General features: G+C 34.2%; 2 protein-coding genes across 2 annotated transcripts in view; one reads left to right on the top strand and one right to left on the bottom strand.

The window, feature by feature from the left end:
- The window catches only part of LOC108974821 (probable serine/threonine-protein kinase DDB_G0282963), a 76,399-nt gene extending 61,396 nt beyond the window's left edge, over nucleotides 1-15,003 (bottom strand). The window contains exons 1-2 of the mRNA XM_018942882.1: nucleotides 14,957-15,003; nucleotides 13,564-13,849 (exon numbers count right to left, since the gene is read on the bottom strand). The gene's annotated coding sequence lies outside the window, so the exon portion shown is untranslated. The remainder of the gene's footprint in view (nucleotides 1-13,563; nucleotides 13,850-14,956) is intronic.
- The window catches only part of LOC108974823 (unconventional myosin-VIIa-like), a 106,181-nt gene that overhangs the window by 66,423 nt on the left and 21,804 nt on the right, over nucleotides 1-17,954 (top strand). The gene's annotated exons all lie outside the window — the stretch shown is intronic.

Genomic DNA, 17,954 nt, shown 5'->3' with positions numbered 1-17,954 from the left:
AAATAAATAAAAAAATAAAAAATAAAAAAAAAATGACAAGGAATTTTGTTTGGAATTATAATAAAAATTTCATACTAGATTTGAGTTTCTGTGTGTTTTCTTTAAAAAAAAGTAGGAAGCCTCGAAATGGTACATATCGAAGCAGAACATTTTTCTCATCTAAAGTAATCATTCGTTTTATTATTACGTGAAATTAATTTTTTTTTAACAATTTAACAATTTATTTACAAAATATCAAAGCCACTCTAAACAAGTTGCTATATCTTATAAACCAATTTAATAATTCTAAAACTCTTGTCGTCTACTAATATAATTGATACTTTTAATTCAGCCAGTGAACAGTAAGGTAAATAGTCAAAATTAAAAAAAAAAAAGAAAATAATAAAAATAAAACAAAAAATAAATTTATCTAATATGCTTGTACTCATGAAATATCTTTGCTTATGAGCATTGATCGATTGAACTTAAATATCAGTCAAACACAAATAAACTATTCTAGCATTTTGCCGCAAGACATGAGCCACTGACAACGCAAACAGATAAATGAGCCACAATGCAACGAGAGATTTGGTGATGAGCAATGTAAGAAATTGTGTGTATGTGATAAAATACTTGCTGTTTAGAAAACCAAAAACAAGAAATGATTTAATTTTACTTATACTCATTTATCTGTAATTTCTATTTGTACAAAATTAATGTGTATTGAGCTTATTGTTGTGGGTTTTTTCGTCACTTATTTACTTATGCATGAAATGCTTATTGTTCGCTTGCGGTGTTGATTACAGCTTTCAAATGAGTAAATATATGTTGTTGTATCTGATATATTTGGATGTAATGTGAATTTAATCACTAGTTATGTAAGTGTAGTAAGCAGTTAATCAGCAGAGTAAGTGTAATCATGTTGTAAACTGTTATTGCAACTAGTAGTGTGCTTCAATAATAGTTGCATATAATAATTGATAAATATGTATGAGGATAAGCAAGCTTTAGTGCTGATAGTGAATATTGCAATTTGGAATTATAGTGAATTTATGCTAATACAGAAATATGTGTATTTTATTTATGTATAAAAATTATCATATTAGTCCACATTTCATAAAATTTCTGAAAGAATATGATAACTCATAATTAAGGATGCCTGATTGCCACGCGAGCATAAATAATATTTGCTTATGATATATCTTTTTATAAATAACGATTTATTGCTGTAAAGTGAGTACATTTTATTAGTTAATAACAGCACGTATTGACTTCAAATTTCAAATCCACAGAAAGACAGTAATAAAGTCCTACGATTATAAAATATTTCATTTAAAATTATAGTGGTTTATAAGCTTAGCGTAATTAAAATGAAACCGACCCCAACAAACAGAACAAAGTAGCTTCAATTACATTTAAATTATTGTTTGCTCTTTGTGTTTAATTGCCTGCTTTGCTCTCTGGGATTGCGCAGCCGGCAATTAATTCTTGTAGTCAAGTTTTATTATATATGCCAGCGCGGCTGTTGAAGGCGTTGCACAGTGATTTATTTGCGTAATAAGAGCGTGTAAATATATATGAAACGTGAAGAATGCATTTTAAGGAGGAAAATAAAAATACCTTTTAATTGTATTTTACTTATGTGCTTACTGTTATGAAATTTTGTTTGTTCAAGTGCGAAGAGGTTTTCTAATACAAAAGAAGAAAGATATAACTTCTTAAAGTACAATAGAATGATTTTGCAAAATTTTGTTCTATTAGAAATACACTCAGAGTTTTTGGCAAAATTTTAATAATATTCAGGAAAAACTTGCTAAAAAGCAAAAGGTTGCTAATTTTACATAAAAACTCTCCTTGACAACTTTGAATATATTTTTTTATTAAAGGAAATATATATCACAGAATTTTTTACCAGAAACCTTTAAATATCCTCTCATTTGACGCCACTTTCGCCACTGTTTATTTACTTAGAACGAACACGTGCCTGTCAGTAAATCACTCATACGCCCTGCTACTTTGTTATACATTATTAAGCTATTTATCATTAACCTAGGTGTGTCTGTTTGCAGTCTACATACATCGGCAAACCTTTTTAGCGCCAAATTAAGCAATCGAATAAATGAAATAGTCATAATATGAACTACAAAGCGTAAAAAAGGTTGCAATGGAGCTATTTGTAAAAAATTTACACACACGCTCACATTCTGCTAAAAACACTGGCCTTTGTCCGAAAAATCAAATAGACGGAACTCGTACAACATAGGAGAAAATAAAGTGAAAAGAAATTGAAACATAACAAATAAAGTGAAACGGAATGGAGTGCAGAGAAGCAGAAGAGCGGTGAAAGCAAAAGTGGGCGATTGATAGGCAATAATCAAGCTACATAAGTGTAAATAGTATTGAAAGGCTCGTGTAACGAAAATTTATCCAGTATCTTCTGAAGAATAACTAATACATAAGTTAGATGCAGTGGAAGATATGAAGTTTTCTTTTCATAATTCGAATTTCGACTTCGTGGGAATAAAAATATATTTTGATTTGATTTTTGCCAGTATAATTTTTCCTCTTCTTCTTTGGCACTAAACAATTAAACGTGTAATTTTAGTGGGAACAGAGCCCGTGCGATTTAGTTTAGGGGTCACACCTTCTCCCGTAAGGAGCTTGAAATTCCGTCACACAATTCTCTTATACTGAGTTGCTGATTAGTGTTCTTAGAAAGTAGGTGTGCAAGTCAAGTAGAAAATCGTTCGGCTATCTTTTGTGATTGCAGCTTGATGACGTCGAAATTTCCTGGAGTTTACTGACGTGTGGTTTTTGAGGCGGGTGTGTATCTTGGCTGCAACAAGATATTGGTCCGAGTCGATGTTAGGACCTCGGAGCGCACGCATGTCTACAACACTGTAGATGTGCCTTCCGTCTATTACAACATGTTCGATCTGGTTTGCGACTTTTCGATTCGGAGTCATCCAAGTAGCTTGATGAATTTTTCTGTGGAATCTAATACTACAGATAACCACATTTCGGTCCCCGGCGAAGTCAATTAACCTCAACCCCATAGCATTTCTTTTTCGACAGCCTTTACTTTAATGAGGATATCAACCAGAGGGGGTCTCTCATCCTATTCTGTTTTCTTCTTTTCGTTGGTAGTGTTTTTTTACGTGACATGTCCCTAACCTAGCGCAAAATCTTAGGGAGGGGATGTTTCAAATTCTTATTTTAGGTCCCAGAGGATACTCCCAAGGGAATGGCGCTCAGAGAGCTTTCCTCACTTGGGTGAACTTCTTCTACACATAGCTCCATCGTTTTATAGTGGTCCAATATCTGTGGTTTCGAAAGATGGGCAGCATCTTGGTGAGAACCAGAATGCAAATATACAAATGTACTGACGGACATGACTGAAGCGATTCAGCTCATCACGCTGATCAATTATGTGTATACATTGTAGGGTCTCTGTCGTTTCTTTTCCGATGTTACAAACTTCATGATAAACTTAATATATCCTCTTCAGGGTATAAAAACATAGTAATTTATTATTTGAGAATTCCTCCAGTTTCGACATGCGCAATTTGTTTTTATCCTTTAAAGCTCGCGTTGAAATGCTTATTTCAGCCAAAACTTAATTTATTTCAAGAATCTAGACTACTTAACGCACAAATAAATTACTATATTGACAGAGGTGAATAAATTCCGCGCAACAGTCTTGTGTAGAAAGTACACGCTCTTTAATTGGTTGCGCGTTCGCATTTATTTATCGAATGCAGGATAGTTTAGTTAATTTACACTCGGTGCGAGCGCGGAAAATAACGATCAATTAACAGCTATAAATCGGTGGAAGTAATTTATTTGCACATTTTGACACACATATGCTCATGCGTTGTGCGAGTTTGGCGCTATTATTTAAAGTAATTTATTATAGGCACTTTCAATGGTTGCTTGATTACAAATTAATTGGTGTTAATAGTGGCAGCCAACGAAATTATTCGCACGCCCAAGCTTGTTTGCTAAAATAGTCGCAGTTTTGACATCATTATCGGCTGAAATTTATGCAATTTGGCAAAATGTTGTTGGTTGTACAAATTAGAGCTGCTATTTCCTTTTTTCCTCCATGTTGCTTGATAAATTACTGTTAACTAATTGCAGTGTTTTGCATGTTTTTCGGTTTAAATATATGTTGTTGTTGTGCATATGTGCAATAACCAATAACTTTTGACGTTTATGAAAGCACATTAATTTGGCGTCAAAATATATTTTTAATATTTTACTAAAATATGTTTGCGATTAAAATTGGACGACAATATAACACTCTACTCCAACTAAAAAGTTCATTTTTGGGATTTTTTAATTAACACTACTGCATTAAGTTTTGAATTTTTATATTTATAATAAATATTTAAAGAAAATAAAAGCAAAAAAACAAAAAAAAAAACAAATAAAAATAATTATGAGTTACATTTGTATATTCTACTTACCTAGTTACTATCAAAAAGTGGTTGTGAAAATTAGACTTGGTTGGGTTAACTGATTAACGGTTTGGTATTGTGAGTGGATTACACTTATTTTGGATGGAAAGTCCCTTTTTTTATTTTTATTTTCGTGATTTTATCAGAATGCCTAAAAGTATGTGACACCTCGGGCCTTTGCCTTGATTTGGCATACCGGGCTACTCAAGGCGAAAGTGTGAGATGATACATATGATATTCAATCTTAAAGGATGAATCCCGATCGGTAAATTGCCAGTTATGATTCCTACAACCTGATCCAGAAGGGCCTTGCGACCACGCAGCTACTGATTGTTGATGCTGTAGCGGCAGGAAACATTCCTGAAGTAATTTTGAGCAAAGCTGATCGTCCGTGTCCGGACAAAATTCCTGGTCCGTTCAAATTACTTAGAATCGACTGTCGTGGAAACGATGATAGCCGACTAGCACGTGATGATTTGGTCGGCGGCCTAAGTAGTGACCCACAAGTTGCCAACGGAGCTTTAGCCTCTTTTCATTTCGCATTTATTGAGACTGAAGTACCTGCTCTAGCAAGCTCATTAGCCGTACAATACCGCTGTGGCCAGGCTCTTAAGCCCTTGGTACTTGACTCAGTCAGGTAGCCGAGACGCATTCTTCCCATTGATGGTAGGTGTGCCTCCAGTATTTTATATTACTTAGTGAATAAAACTAGTTCGGTCTTGCTAGGATTTATGGAGATACGGATTTCAGCGTCCCAGTTGCTTGCGATACTAAGGTATCACTGGGTATTCAGAAATTTAACTTAATCATGACAGCTGCATCGCCTGCCTAGGCAATCACTGAGTAGTCGACTTCCTCAAGCTTTTCCAGAAGATCATTGAAAACCATGATTCAGAGAAGTGGCGAGAGAATCCCCCCTTTAATTCCCTATTAAAAATTAACTAAAATACAGACTTAAAAAAAAATATTGAAATTTTACTCAAAAACTGAAAAACTACAGAGAAGACAGGGAATAATATATAAAATCAGCAAAGCGGTCGTAAGATTTGTTTTCGAGTTACCACAACCATTTTGAGGAAAACGCTTTTATGATAAACTGTTTGACTATGTTGACTATGGACACTATACTTAATAAGGCTCTAACTCAATTAATATTTGAAAACTGCAGTAAAATTTTAAGTATAATTTTTAAAGGCACATAATTTCGATATATGCAAAAAAATATAATTACTTTTTAAAATTTTGCTCCAGAGATGTGTAAAGGGAACTGAGCAAACCTAGTAAAATTTCTAGACACAGATGTGTGTTTCGAAGAATTAAGCAAATTCCGGACAATGTTGTTTTTTTAACATATGTTTTGCAAAATAAATGGCTGTGTTAATGACTAGCATAATAGCGAACGAACTGACTCAATTTCCAACTAAACACCTTTTTAACTAACAACTGATTCGACACTTGTGTATACACTATTTATAATACAAAATATAGAGTAAAGGACCGGAATACAAATTGTGTAGGTCAAAAGGTAACAATGCTGAATTTTAATAACATACATTTATGTGTTATTTTCCTCTCAAAGACATCGAGAGAGCGACACTTTGTGCTATCACCTTTATAGACATATTTCCCTGCATTCAATGTACTGTATACTCGTATTCGGGATGTGTAAACGAGTCTGCACGAAGAGTATTTATTGTTAGCTTATTAACCTGCATTTACACAGAGTCACTTTCAGGTTGTCAGTGGTGGGTCGTATGACATAAGGGAGGCGGTTCATCGTTGGCCATTCAAAAAATTGTTGCCTTTGGGCTTTAGCCTATTTGTCACTTTAACTGCTTTCATAGCTGTCTCAGTGTAAATATACGTGTAATGGACGGTGATACTCTTACCAATAGCTACATACATATGTATGTACATGAACGCTATGAGTAGAGCATAGACGACACACTAACTTTTTATCCATGTCTCACATGACATGTGGCACATGTGGCATACTTTTGAGCGTCCACAACATGTGGTTTATATAAATTGATAGACTGGATAATCAATAGATACATCAGCACTGTGTATTCGTGTATTCGATATGCGACTTGTGTTAGCAAATTCCCACACTTTTCTTGCTTAAAATTCGCAGAGTCTTATCTTTTTTGAAGAACACATGTAAAGCATAAACTTTGATGTGTTAGCAGGCAGTCAGGCGTTCTAAAAATATGCAAATTGGTGTGATATGCTGTAGAATATTAATATGCATAAACTTATTTATATGAGTGTGCTTAAGTGAATTTCTATGCATATTAATTTCGATGTACGTATGTGGGTGAGTGAAGCTGTTTTACAAATTGACGATGTATATATAATTTATTTGTGTATATAGAAAATTTTTTGCGGAGATTAAGTGGCGGCTACAGACATCTATTTTAATGTTCGACTAAAAATGAATTTTTTAACCATTCTTTGCAAACACTCTTGTTTTTAATCTGGATAATGTGTTTTATTTTGATAAGAGAAGTATTTTGCAATTGAATCTTGAATGTTTTTGCTGGCATGTAATTAAATAACACTGGAATCGCTCGATGTTTCCAAGCTGCATCACTTTGCTCTATGAGCTTCTGAAAATTTCTAGCAGATTCGACGTTTTCGAGTATTTTGTTGCGCCATGAGACCCATTTCTCATCTGTATGGAAAAAAGCAAATTGTCACATTTGCAACAAACAAAAACCTGAAGAGATTCAAGAAATATCAATCATCCAAAAAAAACAGCGATTTTGGGGTAGTATGTCGGCCGGTGGAATCATCGGTCCATATTTCTCCAAAAATGATGCCTGTGGGAACGTAACTGTCAATTATGATCGTTATCGATATATAAAAGTAAAGCAGGCACCATGCCAGGTCCAGTGTTTGGGTGACGCTCACGCCGCGAAGTGATGTGATTTGAAAATCACAAGGTGACCTCAACGGGAGCTGGCTGCGAGCTTTCACAAATCGCAGCAATTAATGGATTTATTGGGAGAAAACTTCGATGAGAAGATAATTTTGTATTTTAGGTGACAATATAGAAATCAAACTTCACTAAAACATAAGATAATATGTATTAAGCTAGGATTTTTTTTGCCGATGCGGTTTGTCCACTTTTCAATTTGTCTTTGTCAATTTTAATATTAATTTTTTGTCTGTTATCAATAAAACATCAAATTTTATAGGTAAATATAAAAACGTCTCGACTTGGAAGACTAATTTCTTTACAGCATCTGTAAAACATAGACAATTTCGCAGACAGAATAATAAATGTCACACCAAAAAATAATAGGAGGCTTGTCAAAACACAATTGACAAACGCTTTTGAAAAAAAAAATTCAACATTCGAATTGGCTATTACAGCAATTAGTGTCGCAATTTCGATAATATCAAGGGATATATACATGTCAAGTGATTGACGTGCATATATATGGGCTGTAGAATTGATGAACGCAACTGCTGGCACACGAGTATCGTATATGAAATTTCAACGTCAATGTAAATAAATGCAGACACGCTGCAACAATCATAGGTTGTGCGTTTACTTAATTCATTTGCATATACAAGCACTGTTGCACCGACTTGACTGTCTAAGAAACAAGTCACGCACAGTGAATTCCAATCAATCCATGCGTGTAACTTGATTTATTCAATTCCATTTGGCAATTGAAACTATTGTGTATGGCAAACAAGGATTATTTGTTGAAGGGTATTTGATAAGTGACACCAAAGCAAATAAATTGAGTGCAAGTGTTGGAATTTATAATTTCTAAGCATGCCATAACAAGAGACATTCTGAAGACTGCAACCACGGCCAGGGGATATTTGTAGATATTTGCTTTACTGTAATGTTATACATATAATTTTAACTATTAATGTAATAACGTACACTAATGCGTTACTATTAGTGAAATGAAGAGTTTTTGTACAATATAACAGATGCTTAAAAAATTACTCATACGCTCTGTCATCTTTTGGTGATCTAGTACCTTTTTATACCTTGAACAGTATTTAACAGCAAGTTTTTAACACCCTGAAGGTAATGCCAGAGACCTCATAAAACATATAAATAAATTATCAGCATCGACCAGCTGAGTCCCTAGTGCCTCAGTTTTTGAGATATCGTTCCGAAATTTCGCTCCTGTCCTTTTCTTTGTAAGAAGCTGCTCATATCGGACCACTATAGCATATAGCTGCCATATAAACTGAGCGAACGGAACGGAGTGTTTGTAAAGAAAGATTTTCCAATATATCCAGAGATATCTTCCCTTAATTGAACATGGGGTCTGAGGCAACAATGCTATATCCAAAGAAATTGTTCAAATCGAATCACTATAGATTATAGCTGCCATACAAGCTTAATGATGGAAATCAAGTTCTTGTAACAAAAACTGTTTCATTACCTAAAACAATAATGCTATATCCGAAGAAATAGTTTAAATCGATTGACTATAGCATATAGCTGACATAAAAATTGAACGTTTGGAATCAAGTGTTTGTATGCAAAACTTTTTTATTTGAAGAGACATCTTCATTAAATTTGGCACGATTTTTTTATCCAAAACAGTTTCGAAATCTCCGCAGAAACTATTCAGATCGGATCACTATGGAGTAGAGCTGCCATATAAACTGACCTATCGAAATCACGTTCTCATAGAGAATTTCTGGTATTTGTGAAGAAAAATATACAAAAATATTGGAATAAAAGTTTGCCCATATAAATAAATGACATATAAGAAGTAGGTATACATATAGTTTCACTTCACAAATCGAATGAAATAATCTTCGACAAAGCACCTCCTTATATTTACCGATCTAAAACTCTTATCTTCTTAATTTTTTTTTTTTTTTTTTTTTTTGATTTTGAAAGTTTTTTCATTAGAGTTTTACATCTTGCCACTTATAATATGTATATATAGAAGTAAATAAAGATGTTGTTGGATGTATGTGCCTATAAATCTCAGTTGCGTCACTCCTCAATTACTGCTCATTATTTGAATCAAAATACTTGATTTTCTGCTGGCTATTGTGTATCTTCGTTGACTTCCTGATTGCTAAGTTTATACAGCAAAGCACTTTGCTTTTATTGCTGCTATTATAGGTACTAACGGTAGATACACTAAGAGTTTTTTGCGGTGAACGAACAGTGAATTGATGGGTACATTCATTCCATTTTATGAAGACTTTTATGACGCCAGCGCATGGGCTCGTAAAAGTTCATTTATTTCGTATGTGACTTTTTCATGCCTGTTAATATGAAATTGCAGTGAATGTGTGCTTGCAACAAAAAAAAAAAAAAAAAAAAAAAAAAAAAAAAAAAAAAAAAAAAAAAAAAAAAAAAATAAAATAAAAAATAAGTAAAAAAATAAAAAAAGTGTACAACATACCACGCATCTTAATATTGTATATATATGAAAATCCTATAAAATGTACGGCATATTTTTCCATATCAAGCGAAAGTCAAGTGGAAACCCACAAAATTGAAGAATATACTAATAAGAGAACACTAAGCCAATATTAGTTAAAAAGGTAAACATCAATATATTAAAAAGAGTTTAGTGCTGCAGTATATTGAGCTCCAAGGCTGTTGTGCGTTTTTATGGCAAAGGAAATTTATAGCTTATTGACAAACCCTTTTGGCCATAGTAGTGCTTACTATTGCCACTTTGCTACGCAATACATTCTTTGCATCATAATCATATTTACTGTTTATTGCCTTATTGCCGCCTTTTCTGTTGGGAAAGGCTCAAAGTGTAAATGCTTACTAATTCGTTCATGAGCCATAAACCATGTAAACTCACTGAGTACCCCTTGCTAGGGAGGGCATGTAAGCTAAACGAAATGTATATTTGTGGTTTTTGCTTTCTGCGTTTGCTTTGCTTATTATAAAATATTTATTTATGTTTTGCTATGACTGCGCTGTTGCTGTTCAAATGCCGCACTACTACTGTGCGCTTACTTAGTACCAATAAATATTGCTCATACGCCGCGGCGACCAGCTATTTGTGTAATATAATAATGCAAATGTTAATTTTGTGTGGTTGTGTGGTATGCGTTCGTGTTTTTATAACGCCAATAATTTGAAAACAGCTGCATTAATAATTCGATTTTGCATTGAGATATTTATTCGTTAGATTAAAATAAACAATTCCGCTTGCAAGTTCATTCACTAGCACTAGAGTGGAATTTAGTAGCGGTGCATATTTACGATTCTGTTTAATTCTTCATAGACATGTTTATATATTGGTATTTACTTTTGGTTAGCTGTGTATGGCGCACTATAGCGGTTTATATGTTTGTTTTCTTTTAAATAAAATCTTTATCCACTTAACGAGATGGTCATGTGTGATCGTAAACAACATAAAAACTTGTCTGTACTCGAAGCACGATGCATGATTATTTTTGTGCACTTTTAGAGTAGACTCAACAAGAAAAAAACTTAATTTTGGTTGCACTGAAGTTATAATACTAACGCAAATAGAAAAGTTTCCTTGCAAGAACTTTGTTCAGTCACTTTGTGATTTATCGATAATACAGATTTAAGTTATTTCTTCGAATATAGTATTATTACCTTGAGTAATAATCCTTGCGAAATTTGATGAAGATATCTCGTCAAATGAAAAAGTTTTTCATACAAGCACTTTAATCCCATAGTTCAGTTTATATGGCGATATCGGCCATTCCGTCAAATGAGTAGCTTCTTAGTGAGAAAAGAACGGGAGGAAAATTTCAGATCGATACCTCAAAAACTGAGGGACTACTTTTCATATACAATCGGATGGACAGAAGAATAGAAAGACGAATCTGATTAAATCGACTTAGCACAATTAGTATTTTACTACTTCGCATTAAAAATTTATAAAATCGGTTCATATATTCTCTTAATCCACATATGGCGATTGTACTAATTGGCATATATTGTGCTGTTGCGGTTAGTTCAGTGGCGTAAACAAACAAGTTATATCTTAGAAAAGCATGACAAAGCTACTCTGATAGTGGTACAGTGCAGAGTCAGCAATAATACAACTGCAAGGTATTCTAATAGTGTCGGTCTCTATGTGCATCCATACATACTATATAGTATGTCTCCTTAAGTACATGCGCTGCATTATGAATTTGCAGCTGACTGCTTTTAACTCGCACAAAATACTCATAATTACACACGAAATGACAGCAATTTCAAACGACAGATACACACATAACTCATCATACACAAGTGGCTGCGTATTTGAGCACGCATGATAAATACACACATACACCACCAAAGCACAGCTTGGAATTTCGAAGATGTCACATTGCGTAGCATTGCTTACGCGCCAGATTTTGCGAATTTCTGTCCTCAAAATTTATCATTTGTTGTCAGTGGAGTGTCCTTGTTCTAAAAATATATACAGTTAACAGAATTTCGGTTATGCAATTTAAAGGGGTGAGAGGGAGACAGCGGCATGAGTGAAAGCATAAAGAGATAAAATATGGGTTTACGATTATCAAATAGTAATATAGGCTTAAAACTGCAATTTTTTATATACCAGTATGTATTTATGTGGCTTTTATGGCTATGTGGTCGAAATTTTGGTTCGCTTTCAAATAGTAGTCTAGATATGTGAGATTTTTATTATATAATATTTTTTGGCTTAGTACTCGCATATAATTACTAAAGCGGGCTCTTTTGAGTACATAATTTGCCGAAATACCTAAAAAAGCTGGGGTTCTTCGTGAGGCTGCCTATATTGCATACACAATACAACTTCCGGTTATCCTAAAGGTACATGCAATTTCGTCCGTCACTAAAAGATTTTTAATAGGAGGTCAATTGTCGAAAAAATCTATAAAATGAAAATATTTAAGTTTCCATCTATGAATCGCTGCTGAATCGCAATAAAATTGATGTACTTCTGAAGCGGCTAATTAGTGGTTATGATACGTGGGTCACTAGCAACAAACGTCAATCGAAAAAGGACCTTATCGAATCGAGTTGACACTGATCAAACACTGACTAAGCCAGGATTGTGGGTCAGGAATGTTTTATTATGTGCTTGGTGGGATTTGCGGAGAATCATCTAAGTTGTGCTATTCCCCAAAGGTCAAACACTTAATACGGACCTATTTTGCTAACAATTGAACCGTCGGAAGAAAATAAACGATCCGAAGGACCTACAATAAGAGAGAAATGGTGGTCCATCAGCGTAATGCCAGGCCACAGCGACTGGAAAAATCCTCCGTCGTGATGGCCATCAGAGCTTTCGATTCAGCTTTTATATCATCAATTGAGTCAAAACGGTGTCCTGGGAGTGGTCATGTGAATTTGCTGAATAGCCAGAAGTTACACGAAGGTAATTCAGGCGAATGGTGGTTGCGGCGCGATATTAGTTTATTATCGAACTTCTTTGTTCAATAAATTCAGACAAATTAAAAATCGAAGATGTCACTAATAGTACTACCTACTTAGAGGAAGAAAATTTACCGTTTCGGAAAACACGATCCCAGTAGTATGACCATTGGTTTGTGGTGGTAGAAGTAGCATGTATTTACGGCAAAAATCCAAAATAAAATCCACCACTATTAGTCTAAGTAATATGTATGTGGCTTTCTAACTTGTTGTGTTGTGGCAATGCGTTTATGTGTCCACAAATGCCACAAATCAAAAATTAAACCAAATTTTGCTTTGCACATACTTTTCACTCTCTGTGTGTGCCACATACCAAGCTGCAGTGTCAGTTATAATTTACTTGTTTGCAACTTGCTTACGCACCCTTACGAGGTTTTTGGTTTCAGCTTGGTGTCCTTCAGCTTAATTGAAATGCACTTGTGGCCAGCAGAGGACATTGAACGCAACATTGCAATTTAATTAGGTGTGTGGGTGTGGGTATACTATATATGTATCCAATATATACACAGGCGAAGGGTTGGTTTTTGTTTATAATACTTTTGTATGGAAGCAAGAGTCTATTTAATTATAAAAATCAATAACTAAATTTCATGTTAAAGAAAAGTGAAACATAATATTATTAACAATTTTACTTAATCCAATTTTTTTTTTAATTTTTTTTCTGAATGTTTTGTTTTGACATCGAGAATCATGTAAACAGCTGCTACAACAACTACTCACCTGCAACCGACATCCATTCATTTACTGCTTTAGTTGAATAAACGATTTCTATTTTCGAAATAAACTTTTTAGCTCGCTACGGGCTACGGGCTGCGTGTCGCTCCACTTGCTGAGGCGCGTATTTTTATTATTTTGTTTTACACACACTTAAACAACATATATTATCGTGTAATGAGAACTTATGCACTGTATTATGTTGTGGCTATGTTAAAACGTAATTGTTGTCGTTATTTTATAATTTTGTGATACACTAAGACTTTACTTTTATGCTATTTTATGGATTGAACTGTAAAGATTAAAAAAAAAAAATTATATAAAATTTATTTAATTTTTTTTATTATATTTAATTTAATTAACTGTGATAAAAAAATACCTAAATTATGTTTAATTTTTTAAATTATTTTTAATTAAATTAACAGTAAAAGGTCAAAAAAATTATATAAAATAAAAAAATTATATAAATTATATTTAATGGTTTTTTTTTTATATATTTAATTATTTTTTAAATTATATTTAGAATTTTATTTTTCACTTAAAAACAGAAGTCGTGTTTTGCTGTTTTTGTTGTATTTTTTGTTTATCCATAATGCACACGTTTTTGGATATCTTTTTTCTATTTTTGTTAGTAAAATGCCGCTTCAGCTGGCTTGCACTTGCTTTTATTGCCGTGTTTACTACTAATACAAAATTCAAAGAGAGAGAGACCGAGAGTATGTGTGCAAAAGAGCGCGCGCAGTGATATGATTTTCCAGTTCAATGGCAGTGTGCATAATTTATATGAAGCAGAGCAAAAAAAAAAAAAAAAAATTAAAGTTGAAGTTTAACATACGAGACTATAGAGAGCAAATGCTCTCATTCGCTTAAAATATAATTTTTCCTGCTTCCTTCTGTGTTTTGCTGACCTTTACGCCACATATGTGTACATAGCACCTTTTTGAACCATGCTTTCAGACCTTTGCTGTAATAAGCATATACTACTTTGAGTATTCTTCACATGCATATTCTTTGCTTACAAATTTGCCTTTTCAATTTCTAAAATCCAATTTGAACTTAACTTTTACTTTTACCAAAAAAGCTTTTATCTGGCTTAGCAGCAATTCACGTAGCTCACTGTATGCTGTGTTTAAACATACAAATGTTGTACTACACGCATTCACACACACACACACACACACATACACCTACTCAGGCATACAGTTGTGTTGAAAGCTGGTGGCTTCCTTGCACAAGTGCTGCACACTTTTGTTCGCTGAAAATCGAAAAATGCCAAGAAGCTGCTAAATTTCACTTTTCCTACACTTGCGACACATTTGCATTCGATTGTTGTTATTTTTGTTTTATAACACACTTTCCTTAAGCTACAACCAATTGTAATTGTATATATTTAAAGTACCAGCTGAACCAACAAAATGCCACATCCGTCGACACGTCCACTTCGCCCTGTGACTCTAACTTGAATGATTGAGCGGCCTGTGACCACAGAATTCATCGGCGGCCGAATATGTGCGTGCCACACGTATATTTGTGTGTGTGCTTTATGTGCTCTGCGAGTGTATCCATTAAGTTTATATTCCACTGACACGCAACAGCCCTTGCTGCGTGCCACACGTGTCCTACAAGCTCATTTGACTTTTACATGTACTCTCCAGCTGACACAGAGAGTAACGGAAAATTTCCAGTAACACTTACTTGCTCACTTACTTTTCAACGATCCAACACACACACACACGCTGGCGCAAGAGAAAAGCTTCGCTGTTGTTTTCGGTATTTTCCTTTTTGTGCGGGCGCATTTTGCCTTAAATGTGTTTTTGTCAGTCACAGCTGATTTGTGCTTTTCGTGTTGTTGTTGCTGTTTCGCTTGCGTAAAGGGCGCAAATGGTAGCATGCTGGTGTGGTGGCGTTGTGTGGAGAACTTTTACCAGCGAGCTCATGCAGATTGATGACGTTTGAAAAGCAACATAAACAAAGCAAATACGGAAATGCTACGCTATCGAGTCAAATAGGGAAAATGTTCAAAAAGTAAATGTCAACTTAGTTTTAAATTTTTTAAAATTTGTGTATTTTCATGGTGTTGGTTTACTTGTCTTTTGTTTTTTAAGATAGAAAAGTATTTTTTTTTTTCATAAGTAAAAGTCGATTGTAAAATTGATTACTATTTTAATTTTTTGTTAATAATTTAAATTTTCTTTTTAATTGGATTTTTTTATTTATAAAAATATGCTATGATTATCGGACTAATTTGTGAGTTATTGAAGTTAACCTTAACCAACCTAGCGAATCCTAACGAAGAATGTAGGATAACTTATACAACGGTTAATAGTCGAAAATCGTTTTACATTTCTAAAATTTCTAAAATATTCTAATTAAGATCTTTTGAACCAATTTTCGAAGCACTTTTGTCACTTTGGATGAAGTATCACCAAAACATATGCTCTGATCGCATCAACTACCTCTGAAAGGTGCCTTAAAATATTCATGTCTTAATTTATTCTCTTAATTAAATGAAGTCATCCGATGAAAAGTCGGGACTATAATTCGGATTAGTTATGAAATCAATGTTTTAAGTGCTCAAAAGTGGATATTTGAGAAGTCGCATTGTCGCGATTTCTTGAAAGACAACTGGCAAATAAACGGTGGTGCATTGCCCACAATTTATTGTTCTGCGTTTGTGTTTCATGCGCAAACAACTTTTATTGGTTTCCGCTCGTCTTTAAACCCCCTTGAAACAGTTGAGTGCTGTTTACTTTCGGGTTTATACGCATATTTCACTATTCACGAGCGTTTTTTGAGCGATTGCAAAATTGTTTAGGATCCAATGAGAACACTTTTTTACAGTTACATCCAAAAGGTATAATCAATTTTAGTTGTCTTGAATTCACTTTATGTCATATGACGATCTTGTAATATTAGTTTGCGCAAAGCATCAATTTTTTTCGGAACAATAACTAGTTTTGGACGATCGTCCCAAAATTCATCTTCGAGTGATCTACAATCTCGATTGAATTCATCACACAATTCGCCAAAGGGCAGGGGGTAGAATGCGCCCGCGGTAAGGTATGCCTGTCGGAACAGGCGACTAAAATCCAATATGCAATATGTCTGCTATTTGGCTTGCCTCGAAATATCAACATAGTCCTGTCAAAATAGTGCTATAATACTCAGCTTAAACTGATATTAAAGACTTTGAATGAGTTCCTTCTAGTAAAAAGACATTTGAAGTTCAAGTGGCAAATGTGTCCAGCTATTGAGTTTGATGGGTGCTCCACTGTTAGTAACAAAAGCTACACGGTCTGACCGGAGACTTCAATCTGGTACTACAGGGAGCGGTTACCTCTTGGAGTTCGCTCCAATCTGTTCATTAGGTTTGGCCGGCCCTTTGTGAAGATTCGTGGTAGCTATGGTTACTATGGAGTCGCAGAAGTTTTAGTTCGTCCTTGAACCATACTAAGGTAAAAAAGGTGTCCCTTCCCCCTAACCAATTAGGCCAATTGGTTTTGATGTATGTGCCTTTAAGCATCGTGAGATTAGGCCGTCAGCGGCAGGTGTATTCGCCACATCATCGACCACTGGCCCTTGATAGAACATCATCGCCAAACATTGAATTAAGTGACAAATTTTCAAAGTTTAGTTGCATTTCTAACCGAGATGATTATTTTAAGTTACTGTAAATAACATAAGTAGCGCGCGGAGGACAAAAGGTTCTTGGTTTGTATAACATGAAAAATGTCAAATTTTACGATATAAATGTGAGTTGCCAGATTACCAGGGATTGTATACCAGGGTTGCCAAATCCCGAAATCAAAAAAGCAACCCCACAATTTGGTGTAAGTTTCAATTTTTTTTTATATCGCCGCCATTTCATAAATTTTTTTTCGACCTTAGGCTCTTGTACGGACTATCGCTTTCGGTAAAGGATTTTGTTTTTAAATTTCGTTCACAGTGAAAGTCGTAATCATTAGAACAGTAGTTTTCTCAGTACATAGGCTAATATTTTTAAAACAGTAGATATAGTATGCCCTTAAATTGTTTAGGCTTATTATAGTTGTTTATGGAAATATTATTTTTTATTAAAAAATATTTGTTATAAATTTTTTGTGTATCTTATTCTATATTATTTAAAAATATTTATTTTCGAACGCAGTTCACAGAAATGCCAACAATATTACATCACGAACGCATAGCCTTAAAATTTTGCCTCATTTCACATGCATTTACCGTATACCTTCAATAAAGCATTATATGCTTTATCACAAGTCAATTTCAAAAGTGAAGAGCATTATTTGGCTCGCTTTCGAAGAGCGCTTGTGCTTTTCCAGTAGCTATCTTTGGTGCGCGAAAAGCTCTTTCTAGAATGCACTCGCTCGCCTACAAAGTGATGACGGCAAAACAGG

This window comes from Bactrocera latifrons, unplaced genomic scaffold, assembly GCF_001853355.1.
Source record: "Bactrocera latifrons isolate USDA-ARS-PBARC rearing strain unplaced genomic scaffold, ASM185335v1 scaffold_59, whole genome shotgun sequence".
Classification (NCBI taxonomy): Eukaryota; Metazoa; Arthropoda; class Insecta; order Diptera; family Tephritidae; genus Bactrocera; species Bactrocera latifrons.
This window is presented reverse-complemented; position numbering and strand designations above follow the sequence as displayed.